General features: G+C 36.0%; 1 protein-coding gene across 4 annotated transcripts in view; it reads left to right on the forward strand.

Annotated features, from left to right (window-relative positions):
- The window catches only part of LOC106869469 (endophilin-B1), a 164,395-nt gene that overhangs the window by 99,849 nt on the left and 52,237 nt on the right, over nt 1–12,309 (forward strand). The window lies entirely within an intron of this gene.

Raw genomic sequence — 12,309 nt, forward strand, 5'->3', positions numbered from 1 at the left:
TTTTTTTTTTTTTTTTCTGTACTTGCTTTTATATAAAACTTACATGAAAGAGATGCTAGCTTGCATGGACAGCCAATGATCTTGGTTAGTTTTTTTTGACAGAAATCAACAACAATAACAGCAAAATGTTCAATCGAAAACTGAGGTGTTGCTCTCTGTCAGCTGGTGACTGATCATACAATTTATGTACACACACACTTTCAGAACTAGTATTTATTAGATAATCATCATTTATATATTTTCCTTTTAATATTTCTTTTATGTTAAATTATAGTATTACAGTTTGTAGAGAGTATTGTAACATATTTTGTCACCATCAATATTTTTTCCTTTCCATTTTTTTTCTTTTTTTTTTTTCTGTAAATAACCAGTCTGGAATTTATTTATCAAACTAATTACACAAGATTTGTTGCCATCAGTTTTCCGTTTCACGTACTTGAATATCACTATATTTTAGTCAACCGCACCCATTAAATTTAATCCAACCAGTAATGGAAAAGTATGTGCATATATATGTATTACATAATATTATATATATATATATATTATAAGCGGCGAGCTGGCAGAAACGTTAGCAATCCAGGCAAAATACTTAGTGGTATTTCGTCTGTCTTTACGTCCTGAGTTCAAACTCCACCAAGGTCAGCTTTGCCTTTCATCCTTTTGGGGTCGATAAATTAAGTACCAGTTGCATACTGGGATTGATCTAATCAACTGGCCCCGTCCCCATAAATTTCAGGCCTTGTACCTAGAGTAGAAAAGATTATATTATGTATTATATAATATTGTTATATAATATTATGTATTATAATATATATATATTATATTATATATATTATGATATTGTATATATATCATATAATATATTATGTTATATACATGTATGTATTAATGAACTGGTTACAAATTTTACAAAATAAAAACGTCTTATTCCTATTTTTGAAGATTTTGCTGATACCACTCTCTCATTAAAAATAATTTGGAGATGAAATGGAGTTGACTATCATCAAAATCTTTTTTTCATGTTGTGCCTCAAGAACAGTTCACTTAGCAGAGCCTATCCCCAACAATCGATATTTTACAATGATACATCAATGTTTTTGATACCAACTTGCACAAGACTATCCTGGTTCTATGCTACGAACTTCCCTCATTTAAATTTCAATGTCACATTAATTTATGTTCCAAAAATCAGCTTAATTATTCTTTTATTCTTTTACTTGTTTCTGTCATTTTGACTGCAGCCAAATAAATCAACCCCAAGACTTTATTTTTTTTAAAGCCTAATATTTATTTTGTCGGTCTCTTTTGCTGAACCACTAAGTTACAGGGATGTAAACACACAAACATTGGTTATCAAGTGGTGATAGACAAACACACACACACACACACACACATACATGATGGGCCTCTTTCAGTTTCTGTCTACCAAATCCACATGCAAGGCTTTGGTTAGCCCAGGGCTACAGTGGAAGACACTCGCCCAAGGTGTCACTCAGTGGGACTGAATCTAGAACCATGTGAATGGGAAGCAAGTTTTTTACCACACAGCCACGCCTGCCCCTATTCTTCATTATTTTGAAGCATAGTAAAGAAAGTTTTAACTGGGTTAAACTTACCTGTCAGACTTGGTTCACCAAAAATGTGTCACTGTTCTAAGATTTTAAATGATAAAGGTTTTTGATATATCAGAAAATAAAGGGGAAGACTCTGATTTCTTAGCTTTGTGGAGACCAACCATGTAATTGCCAGTCATTTTGTATCTAAGTTTAATTATTTCTGGTGAATAATGCAGTTTAAAAAAATAAGTATTTTGCTTAATGCTAGTTATGATCATTATACTCATTGCAAGTATCATTTGATTTGTTTTTTTACATATTCTTTTTTAAGTATCATTATCGTGAAATAGGTTTATGGAATTGTAAAAAGCATCATCCAAGTGTGGTCCATGCCAGTGCTGCCTGACTGGCTCCTTTGCTGGTGGTACGTAAAAAGCATCCACTGCACTCTCAGAGTGGTTGGCATTAGAAACATTGCCAGATCAGATTGGAGCCTGGTGTGGCCTCCTGGCTTGCCAGTCTCCAACCCATACCAGCATGGAAAACAGACTTTAAACGATGATGATGATGTATCCTATTGTTGGAATGGTTACAATGTCATTAATGTAATATTCTTAGTTTCTAAATTTAGATATAAATAAAGATTTAATTTTTTATTAAATACAAGAGTACCTCTGATGTGTCGGGTGATATGATATGCTTGAGAAGACCTGTTGAGTCAAGTAAAACCAATACTGTAGCTGTAGCCAATGCCCCCTGACTGGCTCCAATATCACTACCACGTAAAAAGCACCATCCAAACATAGTTGATGCCAAGTCTGCTTGACTGGCTCCCATGCCGGTGGCACGTAAAAAGCGCAATCCAAACATGGCCGATGCCAGTACCCACTGTCTGGCCTCTGTGCCAGTGGCACGTAACAAGCACTATCCGAATGTGATCAATGCCAAGCCCACCTGACTGGCTCCTGTGTTGGTGGCACATAAAAAACACCCACTACACTCTTGGAGTGGTTGGCATTAGGAAAGGCATCCAGCTGTAGAAACATTGCCAGATCTGATTGGACCCTGGTGCAACTGCTGGCTTTCCAGAACTCAGTTAAACTGTCCAACCTACGCCAGTAGAGAAAACACTTATGTAAATGTTCCACTTTCTTCCTTACCAAAATAGTAATAATTATCATTAGTGGTGGCAACAAGATTGCATATATCAGTGTACATTTTGTAAAGAACTAGGTGTTAAGAAAGGCAAATTGCCAATAGACACCATGCTAAAAATAGGAAGATGATGATTGAATAACTGCTAAATTGAGCTGTATTATCTGGGACATGGAACAATGGTGAAGCAGTAATCATCATTTTTTTTTTTTTTTTTTTGCCTCAAAATCGTGATGGCACCTGTACTAGTGGAGCACTAAGAGCACCGTCCGAGCGTGATCATTGCCAGAGCAGCTCTCTGGCTTCCATGCCAGTGGCACGTAAATAGCCCCATTTGAGCTTGATCGTTACCAGCGTCACCTTACTGGCACTTGTGCCGGTGGCATGTGAAAAAATATTCAAGCAAGGTCATTGCCAGTACCGCTGGACTGGCTCCTGTGCAGGTGGCACGTAAAATACACCATTTTGAGCGTGGCTGTTGCCAGTACCGCCTGACTGGCCCTCGTGCCGGTGGCACGTAAAAGTACCCACTACACTCTCGGAGTGGTTGGCGTTAGGAAGGGCATCCAGCTTTAGAAACTCTGCCAAATCAGATTGGAGCCTGGTGTAGCCATCTGGTTTGACCAGTCCTCAGTCAAATCATCCAACCCATGCTAGATGTCATAGTTTATGAGTGGGTGGGTGGGTTTATGGTGAAACGTGCCATAATAGAGAAAGTGAAATGCATGTGTATGTATTTATTGCTGTGTGTGTGTGTTTTGAGGGAAGTATACTCTTTTTTTTTCTACTTGTTTCAGTCATTTGACTGTGGCCATGCTGGAGCACTGCCTTTAGTCAAGCAAATCGACCCCAAGACATTCTTTGTAAGCCTAGTACTTATTCTATTGGTCGCTTTTGCCGAACCGCTAAGTTACATGGACGTAAACACACCAGCATCGGTTGTCAAACGATGTTGGTGGGGGGCAAACACATACACACACACACACACACACACATATACATATATACGACAGGCTTCTTTCAGTTTCCGTCTACCAGATCCACTCACAAGGCTTTGGTCGACCTGAGGCTATAGTAGAAGGCACTTGCCCAAGATGCCACGCAGTGGGACTGAACCCGGAACCATGTGGTTCGTAAGCAAGCTACTTACCACACAGCGACGCCTGTACCTATGTTGAATATTTTTACTAGTAGGAACAGCTGTGGTTATGTGAAAGATTAACTGTTACTCACAAATAAGCCAAGAAATGGAAGTACCATAGTGTTATATAAATTCCGTTAAAATGAACAGTGGAAATGAGCTGGAGAATTAAAATAGCAAGCCGTTGGTATAAAGGATCCAGTATTGTTGCATTGGTTGTCCAACAATGACCAGCCAACCTCCCACCAACTTTATCCTCTCGCCTATATTTCATCCCTTAACACTTAAAAGGCACTGGTGCTGGTGCCATGTGAAAAGTACCCTGTACACTCTATAAAGTGGTTGGCATTAAAAAGTCCATCCAGCAGTAGAAACCAAGCCAAAATAGATTATGGAGCCTGGAGGGGCCCCTGGCCTTGGCAGATCCTGTGAAACCATGCAAGCATAGAGAACAGACTTAAATGATGATTTTGATGACAGTAAACAATTGCTGATATTTAATGGAGATGGAAATTTTGGAGGTGAAAGTGGTCTGTAACATGGAAAGATGACCTGGGTTTATGTCAGCTGATGGTATTCTAGGTGAAGGGACAGGTGTTTGAAGCAGCAACAGGTAAAAAAAATCTAGGCTAGCTAGGTATGAGAGGAGGTGAAGGAACTGTAGATTAAAAGGTTACATATTTTTAGGTTTTTATCAAATAACATTCTCTGAAATGTGCAGATAGATATCCTGTCTTTGAGATTAATTGACCTTGTGCTTAATCTGATGCTACAATTCTTAAACTGTGGCTAGAGATAGCTGTAGCTTGGTTGTGTAGTCGAGAAGGTTGCTTCCCAACTAGTTGGTTTCACATTCACTCCCACTGAATGGCACCTTGTGCAAGTGTCTTCTACTACAGCTCCAGGCTGACCAAAGCCTTGTGGGTGGATTTGGTTGGCAGAAACCAAAAGAAGCTTGTTGTATATATATGTATGCATGAATGTGTGTCTGTTTGTCTTAACATTGTGGGACTGTTGTAAATGAATGTTCTTCATTTCTGATATTCTGTGAAAATATGTCTGGCCATGAGAAAATGTTTGGCCATACAGGAGGGGCATCTGGCTGACATGAAGAACATCAGGCCATAGAAAATCTGCCTCAGTAAACTCTATCTGAACTACAAAAGCATGGAAAAGTGGATATTAGAACAATGAATATAATGATGATTTTTAATTGAAGCACAATTAACAGAAGGTTGTTTTGTTAAGTAAATCCATTTACCTTTCTTGATTATTTCTGTAATATGAAAGCCAGAATCTACGAAAGAATGGATGTTAAGCTCAAGATATTTAATCAATGGCAACAAAAATTTTCTTTTGTTTTAAGCAGTTTTCTTTTACCTTTTAAGTTCAAAATAGGCCAATTGGAAGACAAATCCACAACTTATGGTTGCTTTTATTCACTTTATACGAGTTTCCAGTCTTTAAATTTTGGTTACATTTAAAAGCCATCTTAATAATGAGCCTCGTTTCCTTTTTTTTTTTCTAGTATTTTAGGAAGAAGAAACTGTTGGTGACATTCAACAGAAATCTTATAAATTATGAATCTTGATTTTATTTTTTTAATTTTAGTAACCCCCTTTGAAAGACATTGAGCTAAATTAATACTTAAAACATTTTCTTTTCCATTGTTTTCATGTTTCCCTTTATTGTTTTATTAAATTATCGATCAGTCATCTAAAGAAAGTTCTATTATAAATTTTATATTAATAATCTTATTATTAGTAACTTTAACCAAAAAATTAGGTGTCCCATCAACTTATTAACATTTGGTTAATCAAAATTTCCCTTTTTATTTATCTACATTCAAATCAAGACCAAATGTGTCACAGTTAATTTTGTATTTGTCCCTATTATATTAATATAGAGTGAATAAATTATCACACCTCTAATTACATTTTATGTCGTTAAGAACCCATTAAACAAGATCCAATATTGTATACAGCAAGATATCTGTTTTCATACTATTTTATATATACTGGTTATCTTACATTGCATACCATTCATAATTTGCATTTAACCTTATGTAAACATTTTATCTCTTAACTTGTTAGATCAGTCTTCAACAAAATATATAATATATACTGATGTATAAGTTGCAGAGGTACATAAGTTGCACCCTCTTTGTGTTTATAGTATTTCAGCTTCAGCTTTTAACCCATATATAAGTAACATGATGCTTTTTACAACTTTGCTTGTTATTGTATTTAAATAAGAACTAAAAAATAAAAAAAATAATAACAATTAGCTGAAATAATCCCAATCATTGCCAATACAGTCTAGCAAAGTCTTGCAACTATAGACACTGTGGCAATGTGTTTCTTTGCTACATGCCTGGAATTGTCAGATTAATTCATGCTTTTAAATTACCTTTACTTATTGACTGGCAATACATGCAGCATCTCATGAGCATTGCCTTATTACAGTCGGCCAATAGAAAGCTGTGCATATCTTTCATACAAGATCTCTTTTACATATGTTTGTTTACTGCACTGATATTCATATAGGCTGAGTAATGACATGATCAACCTGCTTTATATATGCAATCAATTCCTGAGGGTGTGTATGTGTATATATCTTAGTGCATGCTGGGAAGTTCAAGCCCAGTACATGGTTTTATATATTCGCTTGTTGAGTAAATACCTGCAACTTATCTATGAGTATATATGGTATTGTTTCTTAGAGGTTTAATTTGCAAATTGTCCTAAATTCATCATATCTATATGATCACCCCCTCTAGACACTGCCTGTACCTTTCACAGCTTTAATTTTTAGCCTGTATAGATATCTCCAGCTTCCATAAACTCTGTGGCATCTGATTGTGTTGTGAACATGTCATGAAGAGCTTGACCCTGAACCTTGCTGCCAACAATAACTAAATTGATATCTTGTTTTTTTTTTTTTGCTTTAAATTCTGTTCCTTATTCTCTAACCCATCAAAGAGATCAATGTTGTGTTCCTTATCTGACAGTAATAACATTCTTTTTCAAGCTCACAGGTTACAAGACATTTTCTTTGTTTGAAAGCCTTTGCAACCCTAAGCCAACAATAGCAACCTCACCAAATATTCATATGATTGGCATTTGGTTTACTAGCAGATTTTTCTGAAGCAGTTAAAATGAGCAAATATTTCTAGCCAGCCCCTTACTCTTCTAACATAGAACAACTTAGGTTCATGATATACCAAACCTGATCTGAAAGCACCGACAGAGCTCATATTGATAGTAGTTTGAATCATACTAAGGCTGAAAATTATTAAGTTTGAAATTTCATATATATAATCTTTGCTACTCCAAGCGATTGAACCTATTTAAAGTAAATTATATTAGTTAAAGAGGTCTTAGAAACGAAGTAAGTTATTTGTTGCTAGTGAAAATCTTATGTGTAGTATATTGCCACTTAAGTGTGGCTGACCCCTAGGGGTGGATGTTACTGTTGCTTTTAGCCCCAGGAGGACATCTCCTCCAGCTGGCTTATCGACACACGACTGTGTCCTGTTTGCCAAGGGTAGTTATCCCTCTCACCAACATCTGCAGCGGTGAGAGGGATAACTACCCTTGGCAAACAGGACACAGTCGTGTGTCGATAAGCCAGCTGGAGGAGATGTCCTCCTGGGGCTAAAAGCAACAGTAACATCCACCCCTAGGGGTCAGCCACACTTAAGTGGCAATATACTACACTTTATCGTGCAGTTACTGTTAATACTTCATTTAGAGAATTAACATTGAAAATCTTATGTTTTTAAACTTTTTTTTTTAAAATTTAAATTCATCTAATTTAATAAATATTTGTTCCTGGTTTTCCCTTTACTTATAAAATTTATAAATAGTTGACAATAATTCAAAACAGAAAATTAAGTGTATCACTTTGTTTTATGAACTATAAAAAAAAATGTTCTTTATTGACATATATCAGATATTTTCTTTAATAAACAATGTGAATTGTTTTTCATTGCACAACATTTTTCTTTCCTGTACATTGTTCTTTCATTTCAATGCAGTAACCATAACATGAACATGTTTTGGGTTGTTTTTTTTTCCCTTCCACAAAACAATGTTTTGTGACATATAAACTTGCATGTGCATGATATGATTAATAATGTCTGATATTCCCTTGTAGAACTAGTTCACTCTCCGTTAAATCACCACCTTGTAGCTGAATGTTTAGTGACATCAAATAGCTTAGTAAACACTTTCAACATCCACAATTAATGTGTGTTTCTTACTGAACAAAACTTGCTTTCACATTTATATTGGACTGCACAAATATTATCCATGCTTTATTTTCAGTCTCTGACAACTTTGCCAAAACTTAAACAATCAACTAATTCTATTGTAAGATTACATTGGATCTGAAACAATGGTTCAAAGAGAAGAAAACTGCATATTTTTTTTTATAATTTGTTAGATTTTTTTTTTTTTTAATGTTAACTTTGAATATAAATTGAGTCAATTTACTTTGTTGACCTTTCTTTATATAAATATTTATCTGGATAACAGAAAATTATGTGCATTTTGAAATTTCTATAAAATATATGCTTGTATGTTGCAGTTGCTATTTTCATCATTACTTACTTCAAGTGTTGCACTGTAATGATAAATATAACCTAATACATTCCACACAGACACACACACACACATATATTGCCAGACTGTAAACAACATTTATTTTGAAAATCCATACTTGTTTGTGTAATAGTGTATCTGGAAATGAATGTTACTTATCAAGTATATAATGCTTTATACATGACAACTTCTACATTAACAGAAATATGAAAATTTAAATAGAATTTGTAGCTTCTAATTTCTTTTGTTTTGTTTATTGTTAAATAAGATATTTTAGAATCTAAAATGTTCTTAACGGATATACTTAATATTTTGACAAAGCATTCTTATTAAAATTTACTTGAAAATGGAATCTGTTGCTGGTACCACTCAGAAAAAGTACTGGTGCTGGTGCCACAGAAAACGCACCCATTCTGGTGCGACAAAAAAAAAAAAAAAGCACTGGTGCTTGAGCCATGTAAAAAGCACCAGTACTTTCTGTAGAGTGGTTGGCATTAGAAAGAGCATTCAGCTGTAGAAACCAAACCCAAAGCAGACAAGGGAACAGCTCCTGTCAAACCACCCAACCCATATCATCATGGAAGACGAATCTTGCCATCTCTTCTCTCTCTCTCTCTCTCTATCTCTCTCTCTCTCTCTCTCTCTCTCTTTCTCACATTCACATTCTGATTCTTGTGTGATAATTGCATCAGCTGTGTCTTGTAACCAATACTCTCCATCATCACCTTTTTCTGCTGCTATTTATCACCCTCCGTTCCTCAAATCGCTTATTGACATCCAATGTTCTTACTACATCCATCTCTGAGACTATCCATCACCTGCTCGTCTGTCTCTATCTCTTTCCCTCTTTCCCTCTTTCCCTCTCTCTCTCTCTCACTCACTCACTCTCACTCACTCACTCACTCACTCACTCACTCACTCACTCTCTCTATCTCTCTCTCCCTCCCTCCTTCTTTCTATCTCTCTCACACACAAACATCCACCAGTAAATTTGAAGCTACCATCACTGCCTTTCTTCCATTACTTCTTGTACTGTTTTTTTTTTCTCTCTCCTCCACCATTCTTCTATCCTGATTGCTCAGTTTGTTCATCACTTCTCTCACCTTCTCACTCTCGTCCAACTCTATCTTCCCTCTGTCGGCTACATTGCCTTGAATGAGTAGAGACAACATGGAGTAATGAAGACTCTATCTTCTGTGCGATACAAAGTCACCTCAGTAGAACTGGTGCTGCCATAAACTACACCAAGTGCACTCTGGAAACTGATTCCAAATTAGCAGCAGCAGCAAAATAGGACTGAGAGGATCCTTTACTTTACCCAAAGACATGACAATTTCTGTAATATTGAGGGCATGATAAAATGCACCTAATACACTGTGTCACGAAGAACATCCAGCTGTAGAAACCATAGTAAAAGCAGAGTGTATGAGCAGGACACAGTCTTCCAAGTCATGTATAATGGCAGTAATTTTTAAAGAATTGACTTCATCTCTGACAATCTGTCCAACTTATAACAAATCCCTGCATGGAAGACGGATGTAAAAGGATGATAAAGATGATGAGAATGTCTTCAATTTCTTTCCATAAGTAATATTGTTTATTTCTCGACATAACAATTAAGAATAATAAATAATAACTCTCAAGATAGAAATAACAAATGTACAACAAAAGAAATATTCGTGATGGCACCTGTACCAGCGGAGCGCTAAGAGCACCATTCAAGCATGATCATTGCCAGAGCAGCTGTCTGGCTTCTGTGTCAGTGACACATAAATAGCACCATTTGAGTGTGATCGTTACCAGCGTCCCCTTACTGGCACTTGTGCTGGTGGAACGTGAAAAAACATTTGAGCAAGGTTGTTGCCAGTGCCGCTGGACTGGTTCCTGTGCAGGTGGCACATAAAGTACACCATTTTGAGCATGGCCATTGCCAGTACCGCCTGACCAGCCTTTGTGCCAGTGGCACATAAAAGCACCCACTACACTCTCGGAGTGGTTGGCGTTAGGAAGGGCATCCAGCTGTAGAAACTCTGCCAAATCAGATTGGAGCCTGGTGTAGCCATCTGGTTCACCAGTCCTCAGTCAAATCGTCCAACCCATGCTAGCATGGAAAGCAGACGTTAAACGTTGATGATGATGAAAGATGTCATCTCTAAGACTGCACCTTCAGTGCTACCTAGGTGGACTTTACCCCATTTTAGAAATCGAAAGCAGCAAATTAGAAAATTTTTTTTTAAAGAATTTGTTTCATAGTTTTCTTTGAACTTCCAACAAAATAACTGTGGAATTTCCACTAGTTCTGCAAGTGTTGATTATTCTTGTATAGCAGCATTAATTTATTGATCTTTATGACACTGATCACCTTTATAAACTAAAGGTGTTTGATCCAAAAGTATCTCATGCCACTAGTAACATTATAAGTTTCTTTCTATGGCATATTGATAATACAAGACAATAATTTTATTGCCACTAATAATACTGAAACAGTCATCCTTGGCAAGATTTGATCTGAAAGGGACTTAACTAAATTCTGAGAACATTTATTTCAGCACTCTATCTCGGGTCATACCACTACTTTACTCTTTCTATGAAATAACAGCAAGCAAGAAAACAAGGGTGCCTATGACTTTGGATTCAACATTTTAAGCTGCATGATTAAGCTGTTTGATTTATGAAGCTTAGTAAGACCAAAACCTGCCTAAAGATGTCACTGCACTGCTAAAGATCAGACTACTCTTCATTACATTTCATATTCAATTAACTCTTAGTGGAGTCTCTCCTGACATTTTTCATCAATTATTATCGTCAATTAAAAATCATTGTTCTCAACCCTAAGGGTATTATTTTAATTAGTTAAAATATACCAGTTTATCATATCAAGTATACTAGTGTTCACTTTATCATTTCAAATTAGTATTCAACTGCTTTAAACAGTAAGATTCTTTATAGATAAATAGATCAATAGAATGATTTCTCAAAATAAGTGATATTTCACTATATCTTGTAGGTATTTTATAATGGTTAGAAGAATGCCTTGTTTTCTGACATTTTGATTAATATCATGCAATCATATACAGATCATTTAAATGCAGTAACTTTTGTACCTTCTTTAATTCAATATATACAGTATATGTACTTGAAACAGTAGAGATCAAAATAGCAATTGTTCATCATTTGTAATGTTTTTGTACTCACAAACATGGAGTGGCATTCATTGTGGGATTTCGTCTTGGAGAATTTCTCCTTAAAGAACTTCTCCTTAAATATGCTCTGCTAAAAACACTTGATTCAAATATCATCTACAGACATCAATATTTCAGTATGATTTCCTAGCTAGCTCCAGATGTCCAGGGTATTATCTGTGACTGAAGAGGGGAAATTACATACAAAACACTTGTGTCAGACAGTCTGCTGACATCACTCAGAGTTTGTTGCATTTTTTTTAATACTAGTCTCTAACACTCTTTTCCAAGACTAAATCACATGTGCCATTTTACATTTGTGTGTACATAAACGTATAATATAATCATTGATATTATTTAATATCCATACTAAGGTCTGCTTGGAATTAATTATGCAATTCTGGTTCAATGCTCCTGAATATGTTATGCAATAACCTGCTTACTGTGATTTAAGTGATGGGTTAAAAAGCACTGATGATGGTGCCACGTAAAAAAGCACCCATTACCCTCTGTAAATGGTTGGTGTTAGGAAGAGCATCCAGCTGCAGAAACCAAACCAAAACAGACTATGGAACTTGGTGCAACTCTCCAGCTTGCCAGCTCTTGTCAAACTGTTTAACCCATGCCAACATGGAAAAGAGACGTTTGATGATGATGATGATGATGAT

The sequence above is a fragment of the Octopus bimaculoides genome, chromosome 2, assembly GCF_001194135.2.
Source record: "Octopus bimaculoides isolate UCB-OBI-ISO-001 chromosome 2, ASM119413v2, whole genome shotgun sequence".
In the NCBI taxonomy this organism is placed as follows: domain Eukaryota; kingdom Metazoa; phylum Mollusca; class Cephalopoda; order Octopoda; family Octopodidae; genus Octopus; species Octopus bimaculoides.